Genomic DNA, 21,350 nt, shown 5'->3' with positions numbered 1-21,350 from the left:
ATATTTATATTCATATAATTTCTGTGTTTTGGCAGGTACATATTGTCTAGGTATTTTAAACGGTCTAAAAATATTGAATAATATTGTTGACACATAGTGCAGTTTCTCAATTTTCACTTTTGATTAAATCTACTTTAACTTTAACTTTGAGATCATGATTACTATCCCTGATTTTTTATATAATAAATTTTACTGTCCTTTATTTTATCTTTCTGTATATCTCTCATTTTTTTCCTGAAAGTAACATTTTGTTGAATTCCAATTTCTAATCTGCTATCCATTTACCCCTTGTTTTCAAGGGGAATTATCTGTGATTCATTGACTCACTTTGCCAAGACATATTATTAACAAAGTTAAAAACAAATCTCAAATTTACAAGATGCTCCTTCTGTTTGAGAATTCCAGGGTGGACTATCCTTACTGAAGGGATGTAGAATGTTAGGAATAGCCATTGTGAGACACATACTAGGGAATCAAGTGGAAAAGTAAAGGAATCGCAAGCAGCCCTGGGGCCCAGTTACAGTTGTTCGGCAGCATGAACTTGGAGTCTTTCTGTGTGTTTTTTCAACAAGTTGTTTATGTCTCAAGTTCAATAATGCATAAAATTCAGACAGTGGCCTTGACCTAGTCAAAGGTGTAAGGGAGTTTAAGGTAACAGCATCGAAATAGCTATGCATGGAGTCCCAGCTGGATAGGGAGTCAAGTGGCATTACCTTTTACTGGCATTTGTTTTCGGCTTTCTATATGTCTCATTTTCCTCCAAAAGTCAAAGCCATCCCTAGCTTCTGGTAATACTCTTCCCCATCCCCCCACTCCCCCACTGTCTTTCTGTTCTCTGGCCAGGGTAGGTTCATTGTGTACTATTTTTTTATTATCTTTTCCCATGAATCTAAAGATCTTTTACGTAGTTGGCAAACAGACCCACCAAGAAGACAAAGGGCTGCCTTCTTTGATTGCTGAAGTTCAGTCTTTTGAATGGTAGCTCACTGTCTCATAGAACTCTACAAACACTACACCTTCATTCTGAGGGTAGATGACTGGAGAATTCCCAAACTTCTGAGACAAAGAAGGTGAGTAGGAGCTAAGCTTCAGTAAAAGAGGGGTATAGATTTCCTTTTTTGCTTAGTAATGAATGGATTCAATCCCTCCCTTGTTCTCTAGGCAAAAAAGAGCTTCCTTTATCCCCTTCCCACTTTCTCCCTTTAAATACAGAGAAAAATGGACTGGTGCCCTCCCAGGGGTCACACTGCTGCCAGAAATCCCCTATTCATTCTTATAAGTGAAATTCAGGGACTAGACCGGAAGAAGGGACCAAAGGAAACATGGAAAACACTCTATCTCTGCTCCAAGCTCAGGCCAGTGCCCTCTGAGTCATGCTAGTCAGGGGTCCTGTAGACAGGGGTCCCATTGGATGTAAGTGACATCAAAGTTTCACCTATAACAGTCCTTCTAGATGTGAAGAAACCAAGAAAATAAAGGGTAGGAGCAAACCAACGGGGGCCAAATAACACAGATTAATTTGAAAATTACTTCCCTGTAGACCTTGCCTCTGAGAATGTGTACCTAGACTATTTCCTATTACTTAATTAATAAAGGAATGAACAAGTGTTGTGCGAGGCATTGGGGATACAAGACAAAAGAGTAACAATTCTTACCCTCAATAAATTTACATTCTATAAGCGAGGGCACACACTCACATATTTACATACATACATAGGTATGAAGGTTTAGGAAAGACTTTATGTCAAAGATGGCACTTGAATTGAATCTTGAAGGTAGCTTGGCATTCTAAAAGACTGAAGGGCATTCCAGGCATGGGAAAAAATCCGTGGCACCATGGTGGGAAATGGAACCTCATGTATGAAGAACAATAAGTAAGCTTAACTAGAACATAGAGACTGTGAAGGGGAATCATGCACAATAAAACAGAAAGGTAATTTGGAGCCAAGGTGTGAAAACTTTAACCACCAAACAGAGAAGCTCGTACTTGCTCCCAGGGGTAATGGAGGGCCACTGGAGTTAGTAAGCGTCCAGCTGTTTCAGAGTTGAGAACTTGGCAAAATGTGGTAAACAGAGCACCTAGAAGTATAGAGAGACAGGGCCCAGATACCCTAGAAAATTTGGGAGTTGACAAATGGAAATATCTTTCCCATAGTGTTCTATAGTTATACATCATGGAGAACCAACAGCCTCTGGAGAATTAAAGCTAACGGTCAATGGAATGGTGTATGCTTGGGATGAATACATGCTTCAGTCTATTAGCAACAATGGATTGTACAGGAAGAGTGTTTAAGGAGTGTCATCAGAGAGATGTAGGTTTGGATAAGAAGGGTTATTTGTCTCCATGTTGGTTTAATTTGCTTATGATGTGACCTTTTATATCTAGGTCATGTGCACATTTGGAGCTTATCTTGGCATGAGGTATGAGGTGTTGGTCTAAATCTAATTTCTTCCGTATCGCTATCACATTTTCCCAACAGTTTTTGTCAATTAGTGAGTATTTTTATTCCAGTATCTTAGAGTCATGTCTGTCGAATACTTAGGTGTTAAATATATTTGCTACTGTATGTTATATATCTAATCTATTCCACTAAACAATTTCCTAACCAGGACCAAAATGTTTTGTAATAATTACTGCTTAGTAGTATAGCTTGATTTAAATATATATTTATGTTACATAAATATGTGTATATGTATGTACATATATATCTGTCTTGGTTATGCCTCTTTCATTCTCATTTCTTTTCGTAATTTCTCTTGAGATTTTAACTTTTCTTCCTTCATATGAATTTTGCTATTTTTCTAGTTTTATAGAGTAATCCTTTGGCAATTTGATTGGTATAAAATTGAACAAGTAAATTAATTTAGACAGCATTGTTATTTTTATTAAGTTGGCCTATGCTACCACAAGGAATTAATGTTTTCTCTGCTATTTAGGTCTGCCTTTATTTCTGTAAATAGATGCTTGTAGTTGTATTAATATGTTGCTGTGTGTATCTTGGAAGGTAGATTCTCAAAGGTTTTTATATATGTTTGTATATATATCCTGTAATTAAATACAATTTCTCTTTTTACTTCTTCTTACTGGTTTTTATTAGTATTACATAAAAATGCTGATGCTATTTTGTGGATTTATTTTATACCCTACAAGTTACTAAGGTTATTAATTATTTTTATTATTTAGTTAACTCTATAGCATTCTTTAAATACATCATCATACCATCTGTAAAAATGTATGATTTTTGTTCCTTCTTTACTGATGGTTACTCCCTCAATTTCTTTTTCTTGGCTAATTGCAATGGCCAGCATTTCCAGTACTATGTCAAGATGATAGAAATGGAAAATAATAAATGTCATATGGACCGTGGGAAAACACGTACAAAGTATTTGGGGAGGATAGGGATTGGATATCTGGCTATTATGCTGGATATTCACTGGTGTAGAGGAGTCCTCCCACATAGTGAAATTCCTTCTCCAATGAAAGTTGGCACCTTCTCTGCAATTTTTAGTCACTGGGAGTTGTTTTAGGCACTGAGAGATTAGGGAACTTGGCTAACATCACACAGTCATTAGGCAACAAAGGCAGGATTTGACCTTTGCAAGGCCTTCCTGGCTTCAAGGTCAGTTCTCTACCTAGGGTACTGCACTACTCTATACTGGAGGATAAAGAAAAGAGGCTCATTGCATGGCGAGAGGAGCTGTGGCTATGTTGTGGTCTTTATGTCTTCATGATTGGAGGGAGTGCTCACATGAATCATATTATACGTACATAGATATATCTAATTTGGCCCTTAGTGTCAAAGGGAGAAACAAGCCCATTAGTATTACCATTCTGACTAAATGCTATTGATTAGAAAAAAAATAATCCCAAGTAGTCCCATTATCCTCAGTGAAATTTTTTTTCATGTTACACATGGAAAAATGTAGGCAAAGCAAGACCAGGCCATCACAGCAGCCTGACTCTTAAATATATAAATACCTTTCATCGGAAAAACCAAAATTGTGTTTGATGACATATGGATCACACAAATAACCAGGAAGCGAAGGGATCTCAGAAAATTTCTAGTCATGGAATTGTAAGGACTTAAAGGGACCTCGGCCATCCAGTACAATTTTATTATTTTACAGATTAGAAAACAGAGTCACAAAGAAGTTTACATTATGTATATAAGTTTATATACATACTATGTATGTTTATATAGCTATACTATAAGAAGTTTATATATGTGAACACAGATGCATATACACATATACATATGTGTGTGTGTGTATTGCTCAAAGCCACATATTCCATAAGTTTGAGAGCTGAGATTTGAATCAAGGTCTTTTGAGTTCAGCTCTGGAGCTGCCTCAGCCATAGTTCAGTCCGTCAAACAAACATTAAGCATTTATTTAGAAACAAAGAGCCTTAGGTTCAAATCTAAGCTCTGATACTTCGTCTCTGGGAGACCAAGGGCAAGTTATGTAAGCTCTCTGAGACTCAGTTTACCATCTGTAAGAAGATGAGCACTAAGCCTCCAGGGTCCCTTCCAGCTCCAAATCTGATTCCACACCTTCACTGGAATGCAGGTATTTGGTTGGGCGTCTGTGAGCTCTGGATGTTGCTGTTCTCTGGACAAGGGAGTACCCGGGACAACAAGACACAATTTATTTTGTCATTCCTAATTTATTGATCTTGTTCCTAGTGATAATTCCAAGAAACTCAGCACATTACCATCTCTCCCACAATTACTCTACATTTAGAGAAAGGGCAAGGAAGCATACTCCTGGGGGGAGGGGGGGGGAGAAGGGGCGGGGCCCATAGGACTCATCATTTGGACGTTAAAATTGTGTCTTCATAGTCCCTGTAATTTGGGACAATCTCCGCTCACATTTGGTTTCTTTATGCTCTTTTAGGGATGCACTTCCTGAGCATGACCACAAGGGGGAAGTAATTGTTCAGCAAATATAGTCATTCTCAAACTTTACTTTCAGTATCCCTTTGTGCTTAAAAATGGCACAGGATCCTAAAGAAATTTGTCTATATTGAGTTGAATCTATAAGTACGTAACATGTTTAAAATTAAAGTAATAGAATTTTAAATGTAATAATTTTAAAATATCAATAATCTAAACAAGCTAAATATAATAAAATAACAAAACAACAAAAATCAATAAAAAAAAAAAACATTTTAATGGAAAATATGCTTTCCAAAACAAAAGTAGTGAGAAGAAGAGTGACATTGTTCTACACGTTTTTGCAGTCTCTTTAATGTCTGGTTTAACAGAAGATAGCTGAATTTGCATGTTGGCTTCTGCATTCTGTAAGTAATTTTGACTGCACACACCACCTGAAAGGGTTTCAAAAAACCTCATGGACCACCAGCCCTGGAGTCAGGAGGACCTGAGTTCAAATCCAGCCTCAGACACAACATAAAAACTAGCCATGTGATCTTGGGCAAGCCACTTAACCCCAACTGCCCTCCCCCCCAAAGCAAAAAAAAACTACTGTTCTCAAAAATGAGATATTTGTAAATCCTTTAGCACAGTGCCTGACTCATAGTAATGCTATATAAATGCTATTTGTTGTTCTTCTTCTTAATTACTGTGATGTTTCTCTGGGAATGGATTTGCAACCTGAGATAGACACACACATATACATACACGCATATGGACATATACATAAAATCATGGGTTTTAGAGCTGCGAAGACCTCATTTTACAAAGGAGGAACTGACGAGCAGAGAAATGATGCATCTTTCAAGGTCACACAGGTAACAAGGAGAGCTGGATTGAAGTTGGTCCAGGTATTCATTCAACAAGCATTTGTGAATTGCTTATTATGTGCTGGGCATTATGTTAAGTGCTGAGGGCACACAAAAGGATAGAAGCCGCTCTTATTACAAATCCAGTGCTTTATCCAGTTGTCATTGTTCCGTCATGTCTTCGTGACCCCATTTGGGGTTCTCTTGGCAAAGATACTGGGGTGAATTGCCATTTCCTTCCCTGGCTCATTTTACAGATGAGGAAACTGAGGAAAAGAGGGTGAAGTGACTTTCTCTGGGTCACACAGTTAGGGTCAGAGGCGGGATTTGAACTCAGGCAGCATCCTCCTAACTCTGGGCCTGGTGCTCTAGGACTATGGCACCACCTAGCTGTTCTTTTTTTTTTTTTTGCCTTTTTGGAGGGTAATTAGGGTTAAGTAACTTGCCCAAGGTTACATGGCTAGTATTTTTGTGTGGGTGTTAAGTGTCTCAGGCTGGAACCGAACTCAGGTCCTCCCGACTCCAGGGCCGGCGCTTTACTCACTGCGCCACCTAGCGCCCCTACCACCTAGCTGTTCTCTCCCGTACACCATGCTGCACCATCCACATTTGCTCTGATCTTACTCTGTTGCAGCTCATTTGTGTCCTTCATGGTACCTAGGCATCCCCAGTGCTAGCACACCTGGGAAAATATTAATCAGGCATGTGCAGATTTTGTGAAAAGGCCACTTTGGGGGGCAGGGTAAGAACAAATGTCCATTTCTTATTATTTCTTCTATGGGAGATGGAGGCAGGAAGGTGTGGTGAAAAGAATAATAAATTTGGGTTTGGAGTCAGATGATGGGTTTGAATAGAGCTCATTTACTCACCACTATGTGTTCGAGGGCAAGTTACAACCTCTCCGGGCCTTAGTTTATTAATCTTTAAAATAATCTGTAAAATGGGAATAATCATAGCACTACCTCACATAATATACATAAATTACTTTTCAAACCTTAACACAGTACCTATCATTCTTATTATAAAGGTGTTATTCTAGATGATTTTGAGTTTTTAATTTTTTTTTTTTGCAGGGGGGAAGGTAGGGCAATTGGGGTTAAGTGACTTGCCCAAGGTCACATGGCTATTTTTTTTGTCAAGTGTCTGAGGCTGGATTTGAACTCAGGTCCTCCTGTCTCCAGAGCTGGTGCTCTATTCACTGAAACACCTAACCTCCCCTATTCTAGATGATTTTGAAAGGTGCCTTTCATGTCTAAATCCCTTACACCTAAGACATATTCTGCTTTCTTCCCTATGCCTGAAAATAAAGGCCCTGCTGGGGAACAGTAGAGGATGGACATGTTTGTAAATCAGGTTCTTGCCTTTAATTTTCTACAGAATATCTCTTGGATGCACTTTAGCTGAACCATCCAGATTTTTTTCCAAATAGGAATTCAAAATAAATGGGAATTCCTTCTAGATTCTAAGACTAACTGGCATGTTGGTAAGTACCTATAGCATCAAGCTGCTTTTCATGTTTAGCTCATCACCCGAGGGGCCTAACTCTATCCTCCTTCTGTAAAATGAGAAGGGCCTGTTCTGTCTTCTGTCTGCTGTGTGTTTTTGGAAAATATGGGGGTCTTTGACTAAGAAAGAAAAAGGGCATATGGTGTAGTAGAAAAAAAACTGGACCAGAAACATGGAACACTGGCTTCTAACCCTGGTTCTTCTACAAATGGTGTGTATGACCTCAAATTCCTTCATTTTCCCGAGCCTCAGTTTCTCCTTCTGTAAAATGGTGGGTGAGAGGGATGGACCATGATGTTCTTTAAGACCCTTTCCAGATCTAACCCTCCACAACTGTCCCCTCCTCATTCTCTGGACTTTCCCACCCACTCATCAGCAATTTCCTCATCCTGGAGATGCGTTTTCCCTTAGGCCCTCTGTTCTGGTTGGTGAGTACAGGAGCACCACTTCATGAGGTGCCTTGGCAGGGCTGTTCTGGTAAACATGTAACAGGCTGAGTTTCCAGAAAAATCAAAACAACGACAACAAAACCAAATGTATGCACAACGTACTTTCAAGTTTAATCTGAATTATTACTATTTTTTAAATCACTTTCTTAATTCTAGACAATGAACAAAACAATTCATCAAGTCCTAATTTGTAGCCATTTACTCATTTCTGAGTTGTGGATATTCACACTGAGAGTTTAACAATCAGCTCTTTCGAGACAGTTTGAGCTCGCTCCAGCCCAACCTGGTCCTTGGGCCATGCTCATTTTACTCCCAGATCCCCTCCCCATTCTCTGGACTTTCCCATCTGTAGTTTCCTCCTGTCTCCCAGTAACACCACCCCTTCCAGCTCCCTCTTCATATGTAGTTTTCCCCTATTAGAATATAAACTCTTTGAAGGCAGGGGCTGTATTGTTTGCTTTTGTTTGTATCCCCAGTGCTTACTACAGGTCTTAGCACATATTAAGTGCTTAGTAAATGTGCTCTCTCTCTCCTTCTCTCTCTGTCTCTCTGTCTGTGTCTCTCTCTCTCTGTCTCTCTCTGTCTCTCTGTCTCTGTCTCTGTCTCTGTCTCTGTCTCTCTCTCTCTCTGTCTCTCTGTCTTTGTCTCTCTCTCTCTGTCTTTCTGTCTGTCTCTGTCTCTGTCTCTCTTTCTTTCTCCCTCATTCTTTCCCCCCCTCTCTCCCATTCTCCCTCTGCCCCCAGCCATATATCTCTGTCTCTAGCATTTCTCTATTCTAAGAGGGGAATGTACATATGTTAAAGCATGCTTTAAGCTGTGTGTGGGTGCCTGTGTGTTAAGGAGATAAAAAAGTTCCTGTGTTTGTAGAATATACCGCTGTAGAAAACAACGACCACAACACGAACCATTCCAAACTGTTTTGTCATCGTTCCATATGTGATGCATCCAGTGGCAGTGAAGCTCAGTAACCTGGAGAAATGGGGGGGGGGGGCGCAGCTCAAGTCTTACTTTCCTCAGACATGTGTGGGATAGAAGAGCCTTGAAGTTGGTATCAAATGACTAGGATTCAGATGCCAACTCTAATGTTGAGTGAGCTGTGTGTCCTTGGACAAGTCACTCCCCTTTTCTGGGTCTCTGCTTTTTTTCTTTTAAAAATGTATTAATAAGGTACCTTTTCAGAGGCTGCTAGGTGGTGCAATGGAGAGAACCCTGACACTGGAGTCAGAAGGACTTGAGTTCAAATGTGACCACAGATGCTTACTAGCTGTGTGACCCTGGGCAAGTCATTTAACTTGGATTGCTTTAAAAAAGTAGCCTTCAACTCATCCTTGTCCATTTTTTTCCCTTTCAAAGAGATCCCATGCAATGTGGAGGAGTGAGGAGAGACCAATCTCCTTGTAGCTTCTTGAAGTGAGAGTTTGTGTCTCAGAATTGTGTGTGTCCATCTTCACCCCCACCTGCCAACACCCAGCACTTGGTATTAGCACTGAACAATTCCTTGTTGATTGGCCAGTGATATACATGAATTTAATTTAATTTAATTTTTGGTCAGACCTTTGATTTTATTGTGAGAGGGAGGTCTTGGAGAGGAATTTTCTTTACCAAAGCTAATTATCACTTATTCTAAATTTATAGTCTTAAAGAGTTTCCTGGGTCATTGAAAAGGTAGTTGATTTATCCAGGGTCACACAACCAAAATGTGTCAGAGGTGGGACTTGACCCCAGGTTTTCCTGACTCAAAGGCTAGCTCTTTATCAGTTGCACCATATTGTCTCTCATGCATAGAATATAATTTCCATTGCTCTCCAGATGTTCACTGACTGTTGGCAATCCAAGCCTGCTACAACAGGATTGGAGAGAACAGAGTTCAGCTCTGGTGTGAATTAGCTTCATCTTGTATCGCTCTGACCCCTATCTCTCCCACAGTACATGATGAGAATCATAAGACTTGGAGACAGCCCATTGGTTCACAATCTCCCAGGAGGATTGGGATTTTGTTAGGCCATGTGAGAGAGTTTCTGTATTTACTTTCTTTGGGGAAATCCCTACTAGACTCTGAGGTCATTTATTTCTGCATTGTCACTGAAAGAACTCAAGCGAGCATGTTTGTTGTGTGATATATTTACATATATTTTCTCCCAGGGGGAATTTTCCCTATTTGCTTGAAATCAGAACTGAGAAGGCCACGCCCAGAAATGTGGATTGTTTTAAAAAAATACATTTGGTTGCATAACCCATTAGTAACATGGTATAATATGTGATATTTGAGCCCCCAATATTGTTGGAGCATAATAATGAGTCTGTTTGAAATTTGTGTTCTTGTTGATTTCTAGAGCAAAAAGAGGTACGGGAAAAGTGGCATAGTCAGGTCCATATTTATATAATTAGAAATGTGTGTGGGGGCAGCGAGGTGGCACAGTGAATAGAGCACCGGCCCTGGAGTCAGGAGGACCTGAGTTCAAATCCAGCCTCAGACACTTGACACAAAAAGTAGTCATGTGACCTTGGGCAAGTCACTTAACCTCAATTGCCCTCCAAATAGCAAAAAAAAAAGAAAGAAATGTGTATCTATCTTATCCTATCTATCTATCTATCTATCTATCTATCTATCTATCTATCTATCTATCTATCTATCTATCTCATCTACCTGCCTATCTAGATATAGATATAGCTATAGATACACACATATACATATGTATATTTGTTATTGTTGACTATATTTATAGGACCAGCTTTAAATCCCAGTTCTGTCCCTTATCACCTATGTGACCTTGGGCAAAACATTTCATTTCTTTAGGACTAGTTTTTTTTTATCAGTAAAGTGAGAGAGGTTGGTCTTAATCATATCTAAACTCTTAAAGATTTTTAATGGCAGATAGGTAGAGCAGTGGATAGAGTGTTGGGCCTAGAGTTAGGATAGTCCCAAGTTCAAATCTAGTCTTTGACTCTAATTGTGTGATCCCGGGCAAATCACTTAATCTCTGTCTGCTTCCATTTCCTCACCTGTGAAGTGGGGATCATAAGAGCATTCACTTACCAGGATTGTCATGAGGATCAAATGAGATAATACCTATAAGGAACTTTGCATACCCTAAAGTGCTACATAAAAGCTATATTAATAATTATTATTATTGTTATTTCTTTCCTAGCTCTGCATATATGATCCTATGTTGATACAGGACGACTTTCCCCAACTACCTGAGTTGCCTGACCTCAAATTAGTTCTTTTCTCTCCCTTTAGCAACTGGTTTTAAATCCCATTTCAGACACTCACTAGCTGTATAACCTTGGACAAGTTAATTCATCTATCTGAGCCTCAGTTTCCCCATCTATAAAATAGAGGGTTGGTCTAGAGGTTCATTCCACAAAGTCCCTCCCACCACTAAATGTCAGATATTCTATAGTCTGTGATCTCCTGCAACCCTCTGAACTTAACTTTCCAGACAAATTCATTTGGACATATAGGATAGAGAAATGAATACAGGGAAATTTTCACTGAATTCTCTTGACTCTGCTGGGCTGATGTATGAATATGTTTGTATCAACCCAATGTGGGCCAAGCCTGGAGGACAAAGAAATTTAAGAGGGAGGTGCTTTTGTTTTGTTTTATTTAAAAAAATATTCCTGGCTTGAGAGAGAGCCATGGTTGACTTGTACCAGTGTGCCTAGTAAAGCGATTCCGACTTTTGAAAAAAAAAATATTCCCAACATAGTCACGCAATTTCTCCCTGTCTATATAACATGGGCCACATGGCTTTATGAGGGATGGCTGCAGGGAAGGCAGCACCTATAGAACCACAATGTCTTAAATTTCCTATAAAGTGGGAAGTTTATCCATCATAGTGACCAGTTCTTCCAATCCTTACTCAAATTAGGAATCACCTCTCAAACTTCCCACCAATGATCACCCATGTCTTCCTGAAGACCTCTAAGGAGGTTGAAGGATAATTCACAACCCCATGAGGCAGCTCACCGTACAGTTTGGGATACTGTAGTTGAGCTGGAACTTCTGCCCTCTAGGGTCAACTGGCACAGATATAATCCCTCTTTCACATGATGGCCCTCCTATTTTTTTTTTTAAAGCAATTGGGTTAAGTAACTTGCTCAAGGTTACACGGCCAGTTATTTTGTGTGGGTGCCAAGTATCTGAGGCCGGAACCTATCCTGGGTCTCCCGACACCAGGGCCGGCGCTCTTCCTCCCTGTGCCACCTGACCACCTCAGGCCCTCCTATTCTTGAAAAACGTCATCAGCCTCATCCTCCCCCAACCCAAGATGTCTCTTCTATAGCTTAAACATCCCCGGCTCCTCAGTCCTATCAATCTGTCCTTTTACAGCATGGTTCCCAGTCCCCTAAACATTCAGGTTCTCCCTGCCTGGGCATGTTCCGCCTCATCAATATGCCATAGGCTCACTTCACTATGCCCCAAGGATGGTGACTAGGAGGAAAGGTTCCCCTCTACTCAACATTGCCAGGCCAGCAATGCCTGGCTGGGGAGCTTCACTGGAAGCAGGACGTCTAAGGCAGGATGTCTGCCACCAAAAAAGGAAGACAATATCAAAGATAATAATAAAGAATTGATTTTAAGTTTGTGAAACACTTTATAATATAATTTGACTCTCACAACTATCTAGTGAGCTAAATATCATAGATATTGTTATTCCCATTTTCCACAGGAGAAACTGGATAAAGTGACCTACCCATGACCACGTGACTAGGATGTGTAAGAGCAGAATTTGAGCCCAACTCTTTTCTAATTCCAAATTCAGGATTCTTTCCATGTGATACCACATTGTCCAAAATACAGAGAAAGATTCTTGCTGCTCACCTTCCCCACGAATGCTTAGGGCAAGTGACCACCTAGGTCACCATGGTTGAAACCTGAATTTCCTCTAACTGGTGACTGGTAAATATTTAATGAATGGATGCACAGTGAGCTAAGAATCAGCTGATTGGGATTATGTGGGTCATTTCATCTCAGCTGCCCTTCCATCTGCAGAAAAGGGACCCATTAGAATTATAAATCACTGACTTTCTCATCTTCTCATCTCTCCTCACACTGAACAGACTCCAGGCTGCTGAAGTCTGTCTGAACAACTGACTACATTGAATAATTAAAACTGTCCCCAACTAGTCAAAAGGGGCTTTTTACTGAATAGTCTTATATTCTTTGTGCTCCAGAGACCAGAGGAAGCCAAGTTCCTCAAGACGAGGAGGGCCCCACTAAACGGGCAAGCAGTTTGGAAAGCATTGAAGTCAGGCCCAACTGTTCTCTGTTAAGGGAAAGCTGTAACCAGAGCAATAATGCCGTTGTAATTAGAAGGCAAAAGTGCTGGGGAGAGGAGATTAGGAAGGGAGAATGGAGCTCTTGTGTCAGTGAGGGACAACATCCCCATGGGGCCAAGGCCACATACTCTGGCATCAGGGAGTAGGTGGATTAGGGGTGTTAGTGTGTTCCTTCAGACCCTCTGGGGAGGCTTAGCTTTGCTTTTGGAGTTTTGTCACCTCCAGCATGGGAAGTCTGGGCTTTGTTCAGGGAGCACAACAGAAGCCAAGCTCATAGTCAGCCTGATGCCTTAGTGCTGAGCTGTTATCAGAATCACCAGTTCTGAGTTAGAAAGGACTTCAGAGGTCATCCAGCCCAACCCCTTCACTTTACAATGAGGAAACTGAGACCCACTGAGGTGAAGTCACTTGTCTAACTAAGGTCATAAATGTAACAAGGGGGAAGAATAAGGATTTTACCCAGGTCGTAATCCTGATCACAGGGCACCCTGTAGAAGTGCCATGTTTTCCCATAGGACTCTATCAATAATTTTGGTCAAAAAAAGTCAAGTCGACAGACGTTTATTAAGCAACTATTACGTACCAGTCACTGTGGTAAGTGCTGGGGATACAAAGAAAGGGAAAACCACAGTCCCATTCTTCTGGGAGCTCACCTTCTCTTAGCGCCTGCTTAGAAAATATGGCCAGACATCTAGGTGGTGCAGTGAGTAGAGCACCGGCTCTGGAATCGGGAGGACCTGAGTTCAAAACCAGCCTCAGACACTTAACACACATACACACACACAAAACTAGCCGTGTGACTTTGTGCAACTCACTTAACCCCAACTGCCCAACCTTCCCCCCTCCAAAAAAGCAAAAAAAAATATAGCCAAAGTTATCTGCTATTGAGTTCCTTGGATTGCATAGTTAAACAGTCAGAAAGTTGCCCCTTCCAAAAGCATGAGACACACTCCAGAAGTGTAATTGGGTATACAATAGGAGCATGCATTCTTGTTTTTTTTAAGCAATTGGGGTTAAGTAACTTGCTCAAGGTTACATAGCCAGTTATTTCTAGGTGTGGTGCTGAGTATATGAGCCCAGATTCGATCCCCAGGTCATCCCGACACTGGAGCCGGTGCTCTTACTCGCCGAACCACCTGGTTGCCCCAGGAGCATGCATTCTTGATGTCAGCCATGAGAAGAAGTGGTAGAACTTCCAGTATGTTTAGTTACTATGATAAATAGGCATCCAGAGAGGGCATGGTAGAATGGAGGAGGCTGGCCTTGGAGTCAGACTTGAACCTGGGTTCAAGTCCTATCTCTGACATATATTAGATAGGTATCTTGCAAAAGTCATTTTTCACCTCAGTGTCTCTTTGCAAGGAGGGAATGTTTCAGGCTTTGTTATTCATATCCTCCATGCCTGGAACATAGTAGGCTCTTAATACATGCTTGATGATTAGTTGATGACTTACAGACATCATTGGTAAGACTTTCCTCAAGATTTCCCAAAACTGTTGAAATCACAGGTCCACACGAAACCAAGATGAAATAAAAACAAACAACAATATTCCTCCTTCTCTACAAAAATAAAACCAGACATCAATATATTTTTCCAATTCCTATTTTGCATATATGGCAAATTCATAAAAAAAATTACATGATATAGTTATTCTTTATTTAAAAGGAATAGCAAGTTGTATATAATATGCAATCATCTTTTTATTGTACTTTTATCATTATGGAAATGCTTGTTTTATTCCATAAACCAAAAATAACAAATTTTTAAAAAGTAAATCACCTACATGAATGAATTCTACAGTCATGCATTCAGCAGTGCATATGTTGTTTTCTCCCAGTATAATCTAAGCACCTTGAGGAGCTTACCTATTTTTTGTCTTTGTATTCTTGGTGTCTAGACACATTTTCTCTGTAATTACCCTCTGTAGAATCTGTTTCTCCCATCCTTTTCTCATCATATATGCCCTATTTTTATTTTAACGAATTACTTATTGGCTGGTGAAAGGTCAAAGCCTAGTAGACCTACAGCTCTGGCCTTGGCAAATCATCTTCTGCCCCTTCTTGGTCTAGGTCTATTTCTGATATCCCTACACTTCTCAGTTAACATGAACCCAAGAGACCAATCACTCAGGTACCTTTTATATGATTGCTGAACCATAGATGAGCAAGCAAGATAGGAGCATATGCTAAGATGTCATGACTAAATGAATTTGGTACCTGCCAAGGTCCAGAGATAGAGCACACGGGACAAGCACAAACACTGGAAGTCAGCAGAAACCATAAGTTATCAACAGAGCTTATGGACAGGATCAAGGACCCACACAACACCCTGTGCAACAGGGGTCAGAAGTTTGGTAAAGGAACTGGGTAATAGGGTTTGGGTGCTTTTAGCAAGAATGGTATTTGACGCTGAGACAGTCAGTTAACAAGCTATTTATTAAGTGATTATTCTGCTCCAGACACTGTTGAATGCTAAGGATAAAAGAAAGGCAAAAAATGGCATTGTTTGCCTTAAAGGGCTTATATTCCAGTAGGAAAGCAGAGATTCCTTAAACGCCTCTTATCCAGGATCAGAACTTGTCTCGGTGTATGGGACTCACTCAAAGAATCACAGCATTATAGAGATAGAGGGAACCTCCGATGCCATCTAGTTCAAACCATACCTGAAAAATCATCCCCGCTATGCAACTCAATGAGAGGTTGTCCAGCCTCTTCTTGAAGACCTCCAGTAAGGGTGCCCACTGATCCTTCAGTGAGAAGGGGATCTCAGGTGAGTGAAGAGGGAGGTGAAAGTGGGGTGATTATATTTACCGCCAGTCACTGGATTCTCACACTTCCTATATAGAGAATGTTATTACCTCTTCAGGTAGTCCGTAAGTTCCTCAGAGTACCACCTTCTTACCAGGGGTGGTAGTGGAACAGACTCTCTACCTTCCCTTCTACTAATTATCATCTGTATCATAACTGAAGTTTTGCTTTATGGCGAGACTTCGCTCCTTCATTTTCCTTCCTGAGAGCACTTGTGTCAGGTCTGGTAGAAGGTCAAGAGGTTCAAATAGATCCTCACATGTCATTTCCTTCTGCATATTGTTAGACACTTTGTCAAGACTCAGAGATTCCTCATTCTACTTTAACTTGGCAGGAGATCTTGAGGAGTTCAAGAAGGTTTGTACTTGAAATTAAATCTGGTTTTTTACTTCAATGTTTTTTTTTTTTCCTCAAAGGGACATTTATTTGTTGGTACATGATCCATGTGCTGAAATCCTATCTGTATTTTTCTCCCTTACATCTTACTTGTCCCATGCCAATGTAAGCTAATTCTGTGTCATGTTCTAATATGCTTGTATTTTCTCTCTGTTTTTGTTGCACATATAGCGATTCCTTGAGTCAATGACAGGCAGTCTGTTAGAATGTGTAGGTCCCTTCCAGTCAAGTGTGCCAACAACGAAGCTTGAGACATCCCATCTCTTGGTACACTATGGTCTCACTAGGTCTTCTCTATCAAGACCACTAGTCCTAAATGTAAATTCTGTATACTGTGATATAGTGCAAATAGCATTGAGCTTGCAGATGGGATCACCTGAGTTCAAATTCTCAGACACTTACTAGCTGTGTGACCTTGGGCAAATCACTTAATCTCACTGTACCTCAATTACCTTATCTATAAAATAAGAGAGATGAGTTAGAGAATGTTTCAAGTCTTTTCTATTACTGTTACTGTGATCCTATATTCATGTGGGCTATGATTATTCAAGGACTTTACTATCTCTAAGGCTGGTAGCAGAAATAACATCATGCTCACTCTTTTGCTCTAACTTTGTTTTCTCATCTATAAGATGGGATCATAATCTTATAGGGCTATTCTGAGGGCCAAATGATATAATGCATATGAAATGCCTTACAAACTTTAAAGTGCTATTTAAGTGGGAATATGATTATTATTGTCCATTAGGTTGGTCATTAATGTGTTTGCAAATTTGGTCTCCATATTAATTAAAATTCACTTTGTACTAAGAGCAGAAATCCAGCGACTGTTGATGGACATATAAATAAAGCAGAACAAGAAAAAATAAGCAAATGGAAGAAAAGAGAACACAGTAAGTCTGAAAATACATAAGGATAAATGTCTGGAAAGAAATGCACAAGACTGAAGTCAACAGAGACCTTGGGGGTAGTGTTGATAAGTTAGTATGGACATTTTATACATTGAAATTCATTTACCCAAATGCATATCGTTGCAAAACAAGTTTAATTTATGTTTAAAATCAATTTACAATAAATCATCAATGGGAAAATTTATTTTTCCATTGTATCCTTTCCAGTCTGATGGGGAGATGCACCAAGAGCTGAAGCAGTACCTTTGGTCCTTACACCACGAGGAAAGCTGTGCTAACCCGCCCCTCACTGTAAAATATCATCATTCAAAACTTGGTCCAACTTCTCTCTCCTATATAAATGCCTATTTATGATTGTATTTTCTCCCTGTTTTTGTTGCACATACAGCAATTCCTTAAGTCAGTGATAGACTGTCTGTGGAACTGGCAGCTGTCCAGGCTTACTACACCATGCAAACAGTCACAACAGCACATAAACAAGAGGCCAGCCATCACCACACTCCCCAGGAGTTTTTAGGCATAGGAGACAAGGTCTAGATGGAATTATTGATCTACCAGGGCAGCGCAAGCAGTCCTGGCTGGTCTGAGCAACAGACAGGAAGAGGAAATTGAGACAGTACTTTCCTCACAAACACTCTGTGTGAGAGATGATGTAATTATTATAAGCCAGAATTTCAGAGCTAGACAGGACTTCAGAGGCCCCAGAGTCCAAATTGTACTTGCTCTTTTCTAAATCAATACAGAGAAAAGAAGAGAATAAGCATTTATAAAGCTCCTATTCTGTGCTAAGTGCTTTTCACAAATATCAGCTCATTTGATCCCCACAATTCTGCAATGTAGGTGATATTATCTTGATTTTACAATTGAGGAAATGGAGGCAAAAAGAATTATTTGATTTGCTTACGGTCACACAGTTAATAATTGTCTCAGATTAGATTTGAATTCAAGTGTTTTTGATCCAGACTCAGTGCTCTAACCACTGCCCCAACAGCTGCTCACAGACAAGTGGGCATCCAACTCCCTCTTGAGGGGAGGGCATGAGGCACTACCGCCACAGGCAGCTTATTGCACTTTTGGTTAGCTATTACTGTTAGAAGTCTCCCCCTTGTGAAGCCTAAGCCGCATCCTTGGAGCTTGGAGAACTTTCCATCTCTTCCATATATTCCCCAAGTCTAGTTTACTGGTTCAGACCCTTGGAAAGAGGAAGTGAAGTCCAAATATCCTTAGGGATGAGCTTTTTAAGGCTGAGCGTGTGTGTGTGACCCATGCCAGGAATGATCATAGCAGGCTATTATACATGACATGCTGCTGCATTTCACAAAGACACAAGCAGGACAATTTGTCCTCCCAGAATGTCTGATTCTTGATAGGACTTTCCTTAGGAAGCTATCACTACCTGCTTATCTCACTAGGGCTTGCTAACCACACCTGGGCATGTTCATCGTCAGTTACTTTGAGCCACCTGCCCTGGTGAGGAGCTCAATTCCACTTCCTCTTGACTCAGAACTGCCCTGCGGTTCCCTTCCCTTCTGGCTCATACCGAGATGTCAATCTAATCCATTGCAAAAAATCCTAAAACAATGTGAAATGAAATATGAGCATGACAGATGTCTACAGCACATCCCTCACTACCAGAGCAGGGATTCAGGGATTCTTCACCTTCCTTTGTGTTATGGATCCCTTTGACCGTCTGCTGAAGGCAATGATCCTCTTCTCAGAATAACATTTATAAATTCATGAAATAAAACACACACATGAGAAACCAGAGGTTAATGAAAATAAAGATGCAATCTCCCCTTTGCTTTTCCATGGATTCTTTATTTAAGAGCTCCTGTATTAGAGGTTAGCTTGGTAACTGTCCACATCATTTCCTCATCGACTGAGTCCAGACCAGTCATGAGGTGCTAGAGAAACTCCTACATGTTTCAATTGTGGATCGCAATGGGAGCTTTGTTCAAATGAATTAACTCAAGGGATTCTCCTTGCATGTCCTTTTAAAATATCCTGCTCCTTCTATGGCTAAGTAAGTCTCCTTTTGTTAACTGTTGAATGAATCTTCGAGTGTCTCATTCTGCTTCAATTTCTTTCCATTGTATCAGAAGACAAATGAGAATGGACATTTACTATACCTAGGGCATTATGGGCCACAAAACATGTTTAAAAACACATTATAATAATAGCTGGCATTTCAATAGTGCTAAAAAGTTTTCAAAGCATTTTACAATGCTTTGCAATCATCTCAATTGATCCTCACAACAATGTTATTTGAAAGGTATTGCAGGCATAGTCACTCCCATTTTATATTTGAGGAAACAGACTCAGAGAGTTTGAGAGGTTTGCCCATGGTCACCCAGCTACTAAGTGTCAGAAGTAGGATTTGAATCCAAGTTTTCTGTTCATTTCAAGTCCAAGGCACTTTTCACTACATGTTGTCACTGTGAACTATGAGATCCTCATGACAACCCTATGACTTAGGTCACGCAGGGATTATTTTTTCTGTGAACTTAATTTTGTGTAGGAATTGTTACATCTGTAAGACTAATTAGTGGGGCGGTCAGGTGGCACAGTGAGTAAGAGCACCAGCCCCAGAGTCGGGATGACCTGGGATCAAATCCGGGCTCAGATACTTACCACCACACCCAGAAATAACTGGCCATGTAACCTTGAGCAAGTTACTTAACCCCAATTGCTTTAAAAAAAAAAGTACCCTTGACTAGAGTATAATAATAATATAGCCAAGGTTTTAGGGTCCATTGTCCCAGAGTGCTTCTCTGATTAGGTTGTTGAATCCTGAAAATGTATGCTCTTGGTTGGTCACAGGAAGCACAGGGTGAGTATGTGGTTGCTTCAGTGAAAACTCATCCCTATTACTAGGAAAAGTATTCTTCTTAGATCAGTGAAATCAACTTTGTACGGGTAGGACATCACACTATTTTAATTTCCTTTTTCTGTAACTTTATTAGCGATGGACTTGTGATAGTGACATGAAGCAACACAAAATGGAAGATTTCTCATAGCACAAGACCCCATCTGGGAAATAACTCTACTTACTACTCTGAGATCACCTCAGATTAGAATATACAGGAGAAAGGGACCATTTAAGATTTGAAATTGTGGAGAAACCACTTTACAAATGTAGAAAAAAATTACTACCTGAGTGAATTTTTTAAAAGTACTTTCTGATTATCTATGATTTCATGAAATTTCAAGACTTTAAAACAAAAGCAGTTTCTAATTACTCTTGTGACTTGGAAGGGGGTAAATTTTATTGTAAGGCAAAATGAAAAAAAAATCTACCAATTCACTTGCATATGAAAGTCACCCAAGATTTGTATAATTCAAATACAACACAGAGTTTATGGAAATAAGGAGAGGTATTCACTGTTCATGGTTGGGCTGTGGCAGGGGATCTGTTGGAGCCAGCTCTAACCTGCATGTAAGTGTCTTAGATTTTCAGGGCCATCATTTACACCTCAGGAATAGAAGATGTACCACAAATCAGGGCTTGGTTTATTGTTTTGTTGATTGTCTAGACTTCAACAGTGTTAATAATGTAGATTAAACTTAAAAGTACGTATGTATTTATTTTTTCCCCAGTTGCTAAACATTTGCTAGTATACTCCTGTATCGCTCAATAAACATTGCTTCAGTCCAGCAGGGGTGCAGTAGAAGGTTCAGGGAATGAAGTCATCATTGAAGTCTGGTGACTGTAGCCTAATGATACCAATAACAATCATCATAGTAGTACTTGACGTTCATATGGAACTTTAAGGTTTGCAAAGTACTTTGTATCCATTATCTCACTTGAACCTTACAACACTCCTGGCTGTGTCAATAAAATGAAAATGACAGTACTAAAGTAATTTGCCATTTCAATGCCATATCATTCACATTATGCAAAAGCATGGAAACAATAAAAATTCATTTCAAGGAACAAAAGATTTGTCATTTCGAGGAAAAAGAGAAACAGCAGAGCACAGGATTGAGCCATCAAAGAGAGAAGGAAAAGGGGTTGCTAGGTGGCACAGTGAATAGAGCACTGGCCCTAGAGTCAGGAGGACCTGAATTCAAATCTGACTTCAGACACTTAACACATAAATTAGCTGTGTGACCTTGGGCAAGTTGTTTAAACCCCAATTGCCCTCCAAAAAGCAAAAAATAAAATAATAAAGATAAAAAGAGAAGAAAAATTTGAAAGGTAGTTAAGTGAACAGAAACCTTCAGGTTGGAAAAAGGGTGATCATGAGGTTT

The 21,350-nt window shown here is 40.0% G+C and overlaps 1 protein-coding gene across 1 annotated transcript in view; it reads right to left on the bottom strand.

The window, feature by feature from the left end:
* The window catches only part of TMEM72 (transmembrane protein 72), a 52,281-nt gene that overhangs the window by 17,452 nt on the left and 13,479 nt on the right, over window positions 1–21,350 (bottom strand). The window lies entirely within an intron of this gene.

This window comes from Petaurus breviceps, unplaced genomic scaffold (assembly GCF_028583685.1).
Source record: "Petaurus breviceps papuanus isolate PSGF00001 unplaced genomic scaffold, PetGlider_PUasm1.0 90825, whole genome shotgun sequence".
Classification (NCBI taxonomy): Eukaryota; Metazoa; Chordata; class Mammalia; order Diprotodontia; family Petauridae; genus Petaurus; species Petaurus breviceps.
The sequence above is the reverse complement of the archived record's forward strand: the minus strand, read 5'-3'. Positions and strand labels throughout refer to the sequence as shown.